At 41.4% G+C, this 11,807-nt stretch overlaps 1 protein-coding gene across 2 annotated transcripts in view; it reads left to right on the top strand.

Annotated features, from left to right (window-relative positions):
- The first annotated feature begins 10,566 nt into the window (after positions 1-10,566).
- The window catches only part of LOC124007920 (meiosis 1 associated protein), a 72,635-nt gene continuing 71,394 nt past the window's right edge, over positions 10,567-11,807 (top strand). For both annotated transcript variants that reach the window (XM_046318799.1, XM_046318798.1), the window contains exon 1: positions 10,567-10,732. The gene's annotated coding sequence lies outside the window, so the exon portion shown is untranslated. The remainder of the gene's footprint in view (positions 10,733-11,807) is intronic.

The raw sequence follows: 11,807 nt of genomic DNA, 5'->3' as shown, positions 1-11,807 counted from the left end.
ATACAGTTAAATTGACACTGGGGAGAAAACTAAATAGTCTTCTTATGGCATTAATGACTTGGCGTTTTACAGTAAGAGATATCATGATATTAATGCCTTGGATGTTTTACAGTAAGAGATATCATGATATTAATGCCTTGGATGTTTTACACTAAGAGATATCATGATATCACTGACTTGGACGTTTTACAGTAGGAGATATGATATTACTGACTTGGACGTTTTACAGTAGGAGATATGATATCACTGACTTGGACGTTTTACAGTAAGAGATATGATATTAATTGTCAGGACCCGGTTACGAACCCAGGTCTCCGGAGTGAGAAACAGTCACTTAACCAACTGAGCCACGAATAGTCGGCAGAACCCAGAAGATGAGGCAGACACAGCAGTACTTGAGACGGTGTATTTAATGAAGTAAAAAGTGAAGTTCTTCAGGAAAACATGTAACTCCACAACCTCAAAAGGAATCCTACAAGAACAAAGGTAATCCTCCAAGACAAAAAAGGTAAATCCACAAGGTGGAAGGTAAAGAACAAAAAGCCTCAAAAGATACTCAAAAAAACAAACAAACAAACAAACAAACAAACAAACAAACAAGAACAAAAAACAGAATTCCACAAGAGAGTCCACCGGGATCAACAAGAGTTCTCAGAGTACTAGGGCTGGGTGCTAACATACAAACAAAGAGCGAAGAACAGAGGAAAACAAAGGGTTTAAATACAATCAGGGGAAACGAGGCACAGGTGCAAATAATAATGGGGATCAAGGGAAAACAAAAGGTCAAAAGGCACAATGGGGGCATCTAGTGACCAAAAACCGGAACAACCCTGGCCAAATCCTGACAATTAATGACTTGGATGTTTTACAGTAAGAGATATCATGATATTAATGACTTGGACGTTTTACAGTAAGAGATATTATGATCCTTTTCAAGCTTGAAGTCCCATAGGGCGGCACACAATAGGCCCAGCGTCGTCAGGGTTTGGCCGGGGACTGTAGGCAATCATTATAAATAAGAATTTGATCTTAACTTACTTGCCTAGTTAAATAAAGGTTAAATATATATATATAAATAATAAATAAAGTATAAAACACAAGGCATTCAATGTCCCTGATAACAGAAATCACACATAGGGTTTCTTACGATGGAGGCTGCTTACACAACATTGAAGGTGACTTATTGTCATGCTCGTCCTCTTGTTCTGACGAGGAGTAAGAGAGATCGGACCAATTTGCAGCGTGGTAAGTGCCCATTTTAATTTTTAATAAGACAAACTGAACACTACAAAAATACAAAATATCAAAGTGAAACAAACTAAACAGTCCCGTGTGGTAACAAACACGGAAAATAAACACCCACAACTCAACAGTGAAACCAGGCTACCTAAGTATGGTTCTCAATCAGGGACAACGCTAAACAGCTGCCTCTGATTGAGAACCATACCAGGCCAAACACAGAATCCCAAATTATAGAAAAGGGAACATAGACTGCCCACCCCAACTCACGCCCTGACCATACTAAAACAAAGACAAAACAAAGGAACTAAGGGGTCAGAACGTGACACTTATTTTGCTTTTAGGAGGTCATCGGTTAAAATAATCAACATCATACAAATGTGATTCTGTTCACAGTAGGACACTGTGCTACAGCCAAAACATTCCACTGGTGGTTTTCTCCCACAAAGCTTAGAATGCATGCCAAAATCACACTCTATTCCCTTTATAGTGCACTACTTTTGACCTCAGCCCTGCGGGGTGCCCCCTATTCCCTTAATCCTCCAGATACTTTCATACAAACAACACACCCAGTTAACAATAGGATCATAGTCTATTCACTCTCACATGGCTTACACAGAGTAACCATGGTGCAGTGCACAATTAGCTAGTTGTAAACACTCATTAGCTGGATATAAAGCTATGACTTGAGTTTAAAGTGTGTGTGTGTGTGTGTGTGACAGAGGGAGAGAGACAAAGAAGGAGAGACAGAGAGACAGAGACACAGAGACCATCTTTGTGTCTCTTCTCTCTCTGGCAGCAGTGTGTAAACTAAGCTAAATGTGAGAGATGAATACATTCTTAATGTGTAAACACACATAGATCTAGAATGAGATTAAGCAGAGATAATAAACAGTGATTATATCATAAAAAGAGACCAGGAGGAAGTGGTAAGTACAGAAGCCAACCAACTGTTCCAATGGTTCCATTCAGTTCCGTTCACTGTGGTTGGTGTTCCATTTGCCTCCCAGACCGGCGTGCCAAATTACACCCTATTCGCTATATAGTGCACTATCTTTGACAAGGGCCCATATGGGTCTGGCCAAAAAAAAAGTGCGCTATATAGCAAATAGGGTGCCATTTGTGATGCCAGACTTTGCAAATACAGCCAACTTCCTGTTTTGTAGAGCCTTGAGTTCTATGACATCACAGTGTAACCCTTCTTCCTCTCACTGTAGACACAGACACCAGGATGTGTGATAATTCTATGCATCCTAGCCTGAGTGCCAGTCTGTTTGTGCTATCATGTCAACTACAACTTCAACTGTTTTGGCTTGACAATGACTGGAACCAGGCTATAGCATCCCACCCCACCTGGGAAAAACACACTCAACTCATCTGAAAACCATGAAACGCTTCAACAACTAAACTTGCATACTTACTAAAGTTAAAAACATCATCTGCATTCATTTTTTATTTAACTAGGCAAGTCAGTTAAGAACAAATTCTTATTTTCAATGATGGCCTAGGAACAGTGGGTTAACTGCCTTGTTCAGTGGAAGAACAACAGGTTTTTACCTTGTCAGTTCGGGGTTTCAATCTTGCAACCTCCCCGGTTACTAGTCCAATGCTCTAAACACTAGGCTACCCTGCCGCCCCATTTACAATGACGGCCTACCCCGGACTAAATGTGCACCACCCTATGCGACTTCCAATCAAGGCCAGTTGTGATACAGCCAGGAATTGAACCAGGGTCTGTAGTGACACCTCTAGCACTGAGATACAGTGGCTTAGACCGCTGTGCCACTCGGGAGGCCTGTATGCAGGATGAGTTCAGCCTACACATACATCGCAGTGGAGAACTCTTCTTGGCCTGATATAAGCCTCATTGAATTAATAACTCCCAATCATCATCACCCAATTTGAACACGCATACAAATACACTAACTACATGGGTCGGAACTAGAAGCACAAGCATTTCGCTACACTCGCATTAACATCTGCTAACCATGTGTATGTGTGACAAATAAAATTGGATTTGATTTGATTTTCACTTTGATTCCATTAATAGAGCCAGCATCGGTTAATTTCTCTCCCAGGCGGCAAGATATTCCAAATATGCATTTACATCGTAGTCAAGAGTTAATCTACAGCTTTTCACTGGAAAGGAAGGGGGGAGACAGAGATGAGGAGGGGATATAATGAGTTTATAGCCTTCAGAATGTATATGGATGTAACAGGATTCTTCCTGGGAAGGAGGCGGACCAAAAAGCAGCGTGGTTATAACTCATGGTTCTTATTAACAAAACTATACATGAATAAACTACAAAACAAGAACCGTGAAAACCCGAAACCAGTCCCGTGTGGTACAAACACTGACACAGGAGACAACCACCCACAACCCAACACCAGTCCCGTGTGGTACAAACACTGACACAGGAGACAACCACCCACAACCCAACACAAAACAGGCTACCTAAATATGGCTCCCAATCAGAGACAATGACTAACACCTGCCTCTGATTGAGAACCATATCAGGCCCAAACACAGAAACAGACAAACAAGACATCCAACATAGAATGTCCACTCAGATCACACCCTGACCAAACAAAACATAGAAACATACAAAGCAAACTATGGTCAGGGTGTGACAATGGAGCTCATGGTGATAAGAGCTGGGGTTGAATGAGTTCACTGTTGCTGTCCTTTCATGACAACTGAAGGTTGAAGGGTCCTTCCATGTTATTACAGCAAGCCATGACACCCACCATCTTAAATAATTGATTAAAACACACTGTGTTTGCAATGAAGGTCTTGTCACGTCTACTCCCTCTCCGGCCTCTAGGTCATCAGGCTGCTGATTATCCCACACACCTGTCACTATCGTTCGCACACCTGCGCAACTTCATGACCCTCAGCTGGACTCCATCTTCTCCTTGATTATCTTCCCTGTATCTGTCTCTCCCCTGGGTTCTTTCCTCAGGTGTTATTGACTCTGTCTCATGACACTCACCTGCACTCCATCACCTCCTTGATTATCTTCCCTATATTCAATTTCAATTCAATTCAATTCAAGGGCTTTATTGGCATGGGAAACATGTGTTAACATTGCCAAAGCAAGTTATCCCTATATCTGTCTCTCACCTGGACTCCATCACCTCCTTGATTATCTTCCCTAGATCTGTCCCTCCCCTTGGTTCTTTCCTCAGATGTTATTGACTCTGTTTTCATGTCGGCGCGTTGTTTGTGTTTCGTGTTCATTGTTTATTTTATTTATTAAAACACTCAACTTGCTTCCCGAACTTGCTTCCCGACTCTCAGCGCACTTGTTACAGGTCTACAGTAGCCTCAACAGTACTCTGTAGGGTATCACCATCGTGTAGCCGGAGGACAGCTAGCTTCCGTCCTCCTCTGGGTACATTGACTTCAATACAAAACCTAGGAGGCTCATGGTTCTCACCCCATTACATAGACTTACACAGCAATTATGACAACTTCTGGAGGACGTCCACAGACCTATCAGAGTTCTGCAGCATGAACTGACATGTTGCCCACCAAATCAAAGGATCAGATAATTAATCTAGTATTGAAAGCATAAGCTACAGCTAGCTAGCACTGCAGAGTATAAAATATATGTTGAGTAGTTGACTCAATAGTTTAGATGTTTTGAACATATTCATTTCTTCCAAAATGAAGGAGAAGTTGAAAGAGTCATTTTATTTTCACTTACTTAGCTAGCAAATGCAGCCAGCTAGCTAGTTTAGTCTACTCAAACACCCAGCTCAAACAGAGGGATGATATGTTAGCTAGCTGGCTAGGACTTTCCAACACAACACTCAAACTCAAGGTAAGCTTTTGGTATAACTAATTTATTGCTACCAGGGGCCCGCCAGTGTAACTGATAAACTGCTCACAGACTGATCACTTTGATGTTCCTGCATGATTGTAGCAGGTTTACTAACGTGTTAGTTCTGTTAGCTATGTTGACTATTACGTTACTTTAGATAATATGGTATATTAAATATAATAAAAATAATAACGATGAAGGCTGTGTGCCCTGACCTTAGAGATCCTTATTTATTCTCTATGTTTGGTTAGGTCAGGGTGTGACTCGGGTGGGAGAATCTATGTTTCCTATTTCTTTGATGTTTTTGCCTAGTGTCGTTCCCAATCAGAGGCAGCTGTCTATCGTTGTCTCTGATTGGGGATCATATATAAGTTGTCATTTTCCGTTTGGGTTTTGTGGGGTGTTTTCCGTTTAGTATCTGTGCCTGACGGAACCTTCATCGTGTTTTGTATTTGTTATTTTTTTTTATTTGTTATTTTTGTTTGATTGATTCTTGACAATAAAGATCATGAACACTTTCCACGCTGTTCTTTGGCCCACTCTTCCTTAGGACGACGAGCGTTACACTGTGTGTAGCGGTTATGATATGGTTTGGCTTGGAAAGGTTTTTTCACCTGGTCACATACAGCTGATGTGTTGTGAATGTACAATAAGTCCACAAGGAAAGGGAACAGTTTAGAGGAGGAGAGCACTTCGATGCGAGAAGGAATACAACGAGCTGTTTGTATGTGACTGTTATGAAAGTGAACTGTGTTCACACTTTGATCGGGGAGTTATTCATTCTTCCGATTCTGTTGAAAAACGTGTCCAATAGAAACTCTCGTTTAAAACTGTTGGACTGATGATTACATCAGCTAGATGCAGTCAAGATTGTGCAAGGCGGTATTGAATGTGTCACTGTCTGTCCATGTGTCACAGTCTGTCAGCTCAAATTTGTCTCTCGACTACGTTGCAAACTTTAATTCTTAGGCTAGGTTGTAGCAACCTCATGATGGGTATAGGGGAAGTTTGAGTGTCATGTAATAGGTTGATATGGCCAAAATATAATTATTGTAATATAAATAATAGTGGGCACTTTGAATACAGTGGTTGACATGACAACGAATGAAAATGCCATGGACAAGTTATTGTGACAGGGTAGGAATCAAAGTGATGTTTAGTGTTTCCTAGGGGACCCTATAATCTTTGGCTAAATTAAATCTTTATTTATATAGCAGACATATTCATGCGTCGCCTATTCCTCTTAGATTTAGAAACAACATGCTGATGTAACAGTTTAACTGTGGTCCGTCCCCTTGCCGGGCTCGAACCAGGGACCCTCTGCACACATAGACAACTGACACCCTCGTCGCCGATTGAAACGCTATTAGCGCGCACCACCGCTAACTAGCTAGCCATTTCACATCGGTTACACTGATTTAAGCCTCCACCAGTACTGGTATCAGCGATTAGCATTAGTGGCTAACACAATTTAGCTTAACTTGCTAAGAAAATACAAACTAGCTGTTTGCAGATGTAAGACACACAAACTAATATTGTAATTATAGAACGCTTGTGGATTTATATTAAGATCAAAGTGGAAACAACATTGTTATCATCAACATTGTTTTATGTGCTGCGTTGACCATGCAGACTGAACACAAGTGTCTCGTGGTCAAGCAACAACAAATGCCTTCCTTGAGTGACAGGGGGAGGGACTAGGTCTGTGTGGAAAGCGGCGTGGAGAGAGAGAGAGAGTGGAGAGAGATGACTCAATTAGCGGAGTAAACTATAAAAATGGACTTACGCACAGCGTATCACATCTAACAAACCAAACATTCAAATAACGTTATAGAAGGTCAAGTAAAAACCCAAACCGGTCCGTCCATAAATACCGGTATATAGTAAAATATGGTATACCGCCCAGCTCTATCATGAAGTATCCTAAACCTATCGCTGTTACATTGAACTGGGTGAATGGAATATAAATTACAGTATCCTAAACCTATCGCTGTTACATTGAACTGGGTGAATGGAATATAAATGACAGTATCCTAAACCTATCGCTGTTACATTGAACTGGGTGAATGGAATATAAATGACAGTATCCTAAACCTATCACTGTTACATTGAACTGGGTGAATGGAATATGAATGACAGTATACATTGAACTGGGTGAATGGAATATGAATGACTAAACCTATCGCTGTTACATTGAACTGGGTGAATGGAATATGAATGACAGTATCCTAAACCTATCACTGTTACATTGAACTGGGTGAATGGAATATGAATGACAGTATCCTAAACCTATCGCTGTTACATTGAACTGGGTGAATGGAATATGAATGACAGTCATCCAACATGATGTAATAGAAATAATAAGGCCATATCTCATGAAGAAAATGAAGTGCCCTCCCTCATCTTAAACGGCACCAACCGCCACTGATATTTATTGAATTTTATATTAAACCAATCAACTGTAACGGGGTGCAGTTAATTAGCTTAATTTATTAATTTCTCAGAGATCAAATTAAATGTCAACAAATTAATGTTGCAGGAATGCTAATCTTATATGTTTCTAACAACAGAAACAATTTCAGAACAATATGAGATGGTGGGTGTTGAAATCCTCTTTTGCTTTTTGAGGTGGAACGACCCTTTAGCAAAGAGGTTACTGACCTATCTGAAGGAACATTACCACTTTAATGATTTATTAAATATATACTGGCCTTGAAGGTCTCTACACTCATTGAAGAAAAGTGCTATCTAGAACCTAGCACCAGCTGTCAGAGCAGCTCACAGATCACTGCACCTGTACATAGCGCATCTGTAAATAGCCCATCCAACTACCTCCTCCCCATACTGTTATTTATTTTTTGCTCCTTTGCACCCCAGTATCTCTACTTACACATCTATCACTCCAGTGTTTAATTGCTAAATTGTAATTATTTCACCAATATAGCCTATTTATTGCCTTACCTCCCTTATCTTACCTCATTTGCACACACTGTATATATACTTTTCTATTGTGTTATTGACTGTATGTTTGTTTATTCCATGTGTAACTCTGTGTTGTTGTTTGTGTCACACTGCTTTGCTTTATCTTGGCCAGGTCGCTGTTGTAAATGAGAACTTGTTCTCAACTGGCCTACCTGGTTAAATAAAGGTGTTCTCAACTGGCCTACCTGGTTAAATAAAGGTGTTCTCAACTGGCCTACCTGGTTAAATAAAGGTGTTCTCAACTGGCCTACCTGGTTAAATAAAGGTGTTCTCAACTGGCCTACCTGGTTAAATATTTTTTTTTTAAACAACTAAAAGGGTTCTTCGGTTATCCCCATAAGAGAACCCTTTGGAGAAAGAACCCTTTTTGTCTCCAGGTAGAAACCTTTTGAGTTCCATGTAGATCCCTTTACACATAGGGTTCTACAGGTAACCCAAAAGAGTTCTACGTGGAACCAAAAAGGGTTCTTTCTCCAAAGGGTTCCTGGAAGCGAGGCCTGGAAGCCAAAGCTCCACTCTTAGGGTTCCAAAAGGGTTCTACGGCTGTCCCTATTGGTAGATAGAACCCTTCTGGAACCCTTTTTTTCTAAGAGTATAGCTTTGGCTTCCAGGCCTCGCTCAGGTGAGGTGAAAGTAGGTAGATGCTAAAAGGTTTCAAACTAACAGTAGGAAGTGGACATTAATTTAGCTGAAAGACAAAGTTTAATCTATTAGTAGGTGTAACTTCTTGAACAGAATAATTCATGAGGGCAGGTTATGAGAAAAGGTTTCTGAATTCAGTGATCTTTATCTTGTCAAGCTGCTCTCAGCAACGTTAATCCACACCCATGTCGAGACACACACACACACAAACACACACACACACACACACAAACACACACACACACACACACTGAGCCTCCCGAATCAGGACTTCTGCTGAGACAAATTCGTCAGAGTGATTCTGTTAGGATCAAAGAGGATGTTCATTTAGCACACACACACACACACACACACACACACACACACACACACACACACACACACACACACACACACACACACACACACACACACACACACACACACACACACACACACACACACACACACACACACACACACTTCTTATCTCCAGCAAACAGATGTGCATGCTACATGTCTCTCGGAGTCATTCTGTAAGTGTGTGTGTGTGTGTGTGTGTCAGCTCTCATTTCACACTACCCAGCATTCATCTAAGCCTCTTACCAAACTTGTGCAACACTTAATCTTGTACACTTTAACATATCCCAAGTTATAAAGGAGGGAAAAAATGTGGGAAAACTAACTGAATATATTATATTTCACGCATAAATGGCTGCCTTTCATCCAATCAGTGGTCTTGTCTGTGTGTGTGTGTGTGTGTGTGTGTGTGTGTGTGTGTGTGTGTGTGTGTGTGTGTGTGTGTGTGTGTGTGTGTGTGTGTGTGTGTGTGTGTGTGTGTGTGTGCGTGTGTGCGTGCGTGCGTGCGTGCGTGCGTGTGTGTGTTTAGAGGACCTTTATGATTGGGAATAGAACTTGAAGGGTTAAATCTGAAGGATTTCTCGGCTGAGTCCCAAATGGAACCCAATCCCCTATAGTGCACTACTTTTGATGACTAATCGAGGGTTCTACCTGGAACCCGAAAGGGTTCTCCAATGTGGATAGAGCACTATGGGCCCTGGTCAACAGTAGTGCACTATAATAGGGAATAGGGTGCTATATGCGACACAGCCCTTTTTAGATTTGGAGTTTTCCAGGCCTTGAAATAAAACATTATTTTTTCCCTAAACTATTCATTCATTCCCTCAGATGCTGCCATCATTTCCATGTCTTATTTCCATTTACTTCAAGGTAAAGTGGCTGAATGGAGAGATGGGGGGGGGGGGCATACCGAAAGGGTGGAAGGAGTGGGATGGAGAGAGGATGAATGGAGAGACAGGGATGAAAAGAGAGGCGGGAGGAATGGAGCAAAAGGGATGAAGAGAAATGGAGAGTGAGGGGGAGGAACGGAGAGAGAAAGAGAGAGGGAAGCTGGGGAAGTTTTGTGCCATAAGCTTATAGTCAATTTATGTCATGCAGATATAATTCTAGGCCTACCTGTGACAAGAAATTGGTAGAGAGAGTAGCAGATCTGTCCCCATCTTTCCCTCTCCCCATGGCCTGCTAAAGTGGATTTGAACTTCAGTTACGGATGACTGGGAGAGAGAACCGTTTTATTGGAAAAGGGTGAGGTGCATTCTCCAGTCACACCTTCATCCAATCAGACTACTGACTAGTTAACTAGTAGTAGTCGGGGAAGTCTGTTTTACTGTAACGCAGGCCTATCCCCGCCTGTCTTTTAATGACAACATAAACAGTATAGTAAAAACACACATATTTAGACTCAATCGTAATGCTATTTATGACAAATGGTTTATAATAATGAATGAAATATATTTGGCATCCCGCTGTGACCTTTCAGTTCAGCGTGCCTCCTGCCCGCGCGCAGCTGCCTTGGCGAGAGAGCGCGAGACGTGACGTCACATCTACTTTTCAAACAATCTGAAAATAACCTCGTTATTTTAAATTAAATAAATAAATAAAATTAACAGCTAAAACTAATGTGTATTTTGGCTAAATAACCAGAACATACACAAGGACAGGGAATTCAATAAGAAACACGAAAAGAAAAGTAAATTTCAGAGGTAAGGTAAATTTGCTAACAAGTACCTAGCTAGCTATCTAGCTAACGTTAGCTATGAGACTGACTTGCATGTTCTCCAACTAATGTTACATTTTGTTTGGTGGGGAAAACGCTACTATGAGCTGGCTGGTAGTCTGGCGGTAGACAGTGTCCCCCAAAAGTAGTTTATTTCGTATTTCTGGACAGATAACACCGTTCTTCAGCACTCCAGACTTTGTTAAGAGTTATATGGATTCCAGTCACAAACAGATCAGAGATCTTGGCCGAGTTCAGCAGGACGTTTTTATGAACGTTCATATAGAAATAGGCTACGTAGAACATGTAGAATAATGAATCACATCAGCTCTATTCATTTCATGACATTTATATCTGCAACGTTTTGACAACTGAAGGTGGCCCTTGGGGTGTAGTGGAGCTCAGCGTTACTCCCTCATCTTGACCTGGCTGTCATCTCCTAATTACAGGCCTACATCCTTCCATACCAGGGCGTTTCTATTAGCATAGCTAGCTTGCTAAATGCTTATAACAGTATAAGGATTTTAGTTGCGGGGGCGGCAAGGGTTTTGATGGTGTGTGTAACAGCGCCCGTTTTTATCAGTCTCTTCCCTCCTAAATCTTGTCTTTTGCCCTTGGATCATACTACTCATCTAATGACGCACCAATTGAAATTACCAGGCTGTGTGTGTGCGTGTGTGTGCCTGCATGTTGCGTGCAAGCGAGAGAGAGAGACATACACACCCACACACACACACACACACACACACTACACACACAATGTGTCCTTTTGTCATCACGCCAGTCTTGTTGACTATAAACGTCTGCCTGAAGGCACAGTGAGAGAGAGAGGATCCTTCCGTCACATGGGTATATAGAACAGTAGAACAGGACAGATAGAACACAGAGTTCCGTCCCAAATGGCACCCTAATTCCCTATGTAGTGCACAACTTTTAACCAGGCTACCTGGTCAAACGTAGTACACTGAATAGGGTGCCATTTGGAATGAAAGGATAGATAACAGAATGTTCTGATCTGACCCTATTTAAACCTCTGATTCTAGCTATCTCTCTATCTGACC

Source organism: Oncorhynchus gorbuscha, linkage group LG21 (genome assembly GCF_021184085.1).
Source record: "Oncorhynchus gorbuscha isolate QuinsamMale2020 ecotype Even-year linkage group LG21, OgorEven_v1.0, whole genome shotgun sequence".
Classification (NCBI taxonomy): domain Eukaryota; kingdom Metazoa; phylum Chordata; class Actinopteri; order Salmoniformes; family Salmonidae; genus Oncorhynchus; species Oncorhynchus gorbuscha.
This window is presented reverse-complemented; position numbering and strand designations above follow the sequence as displayed.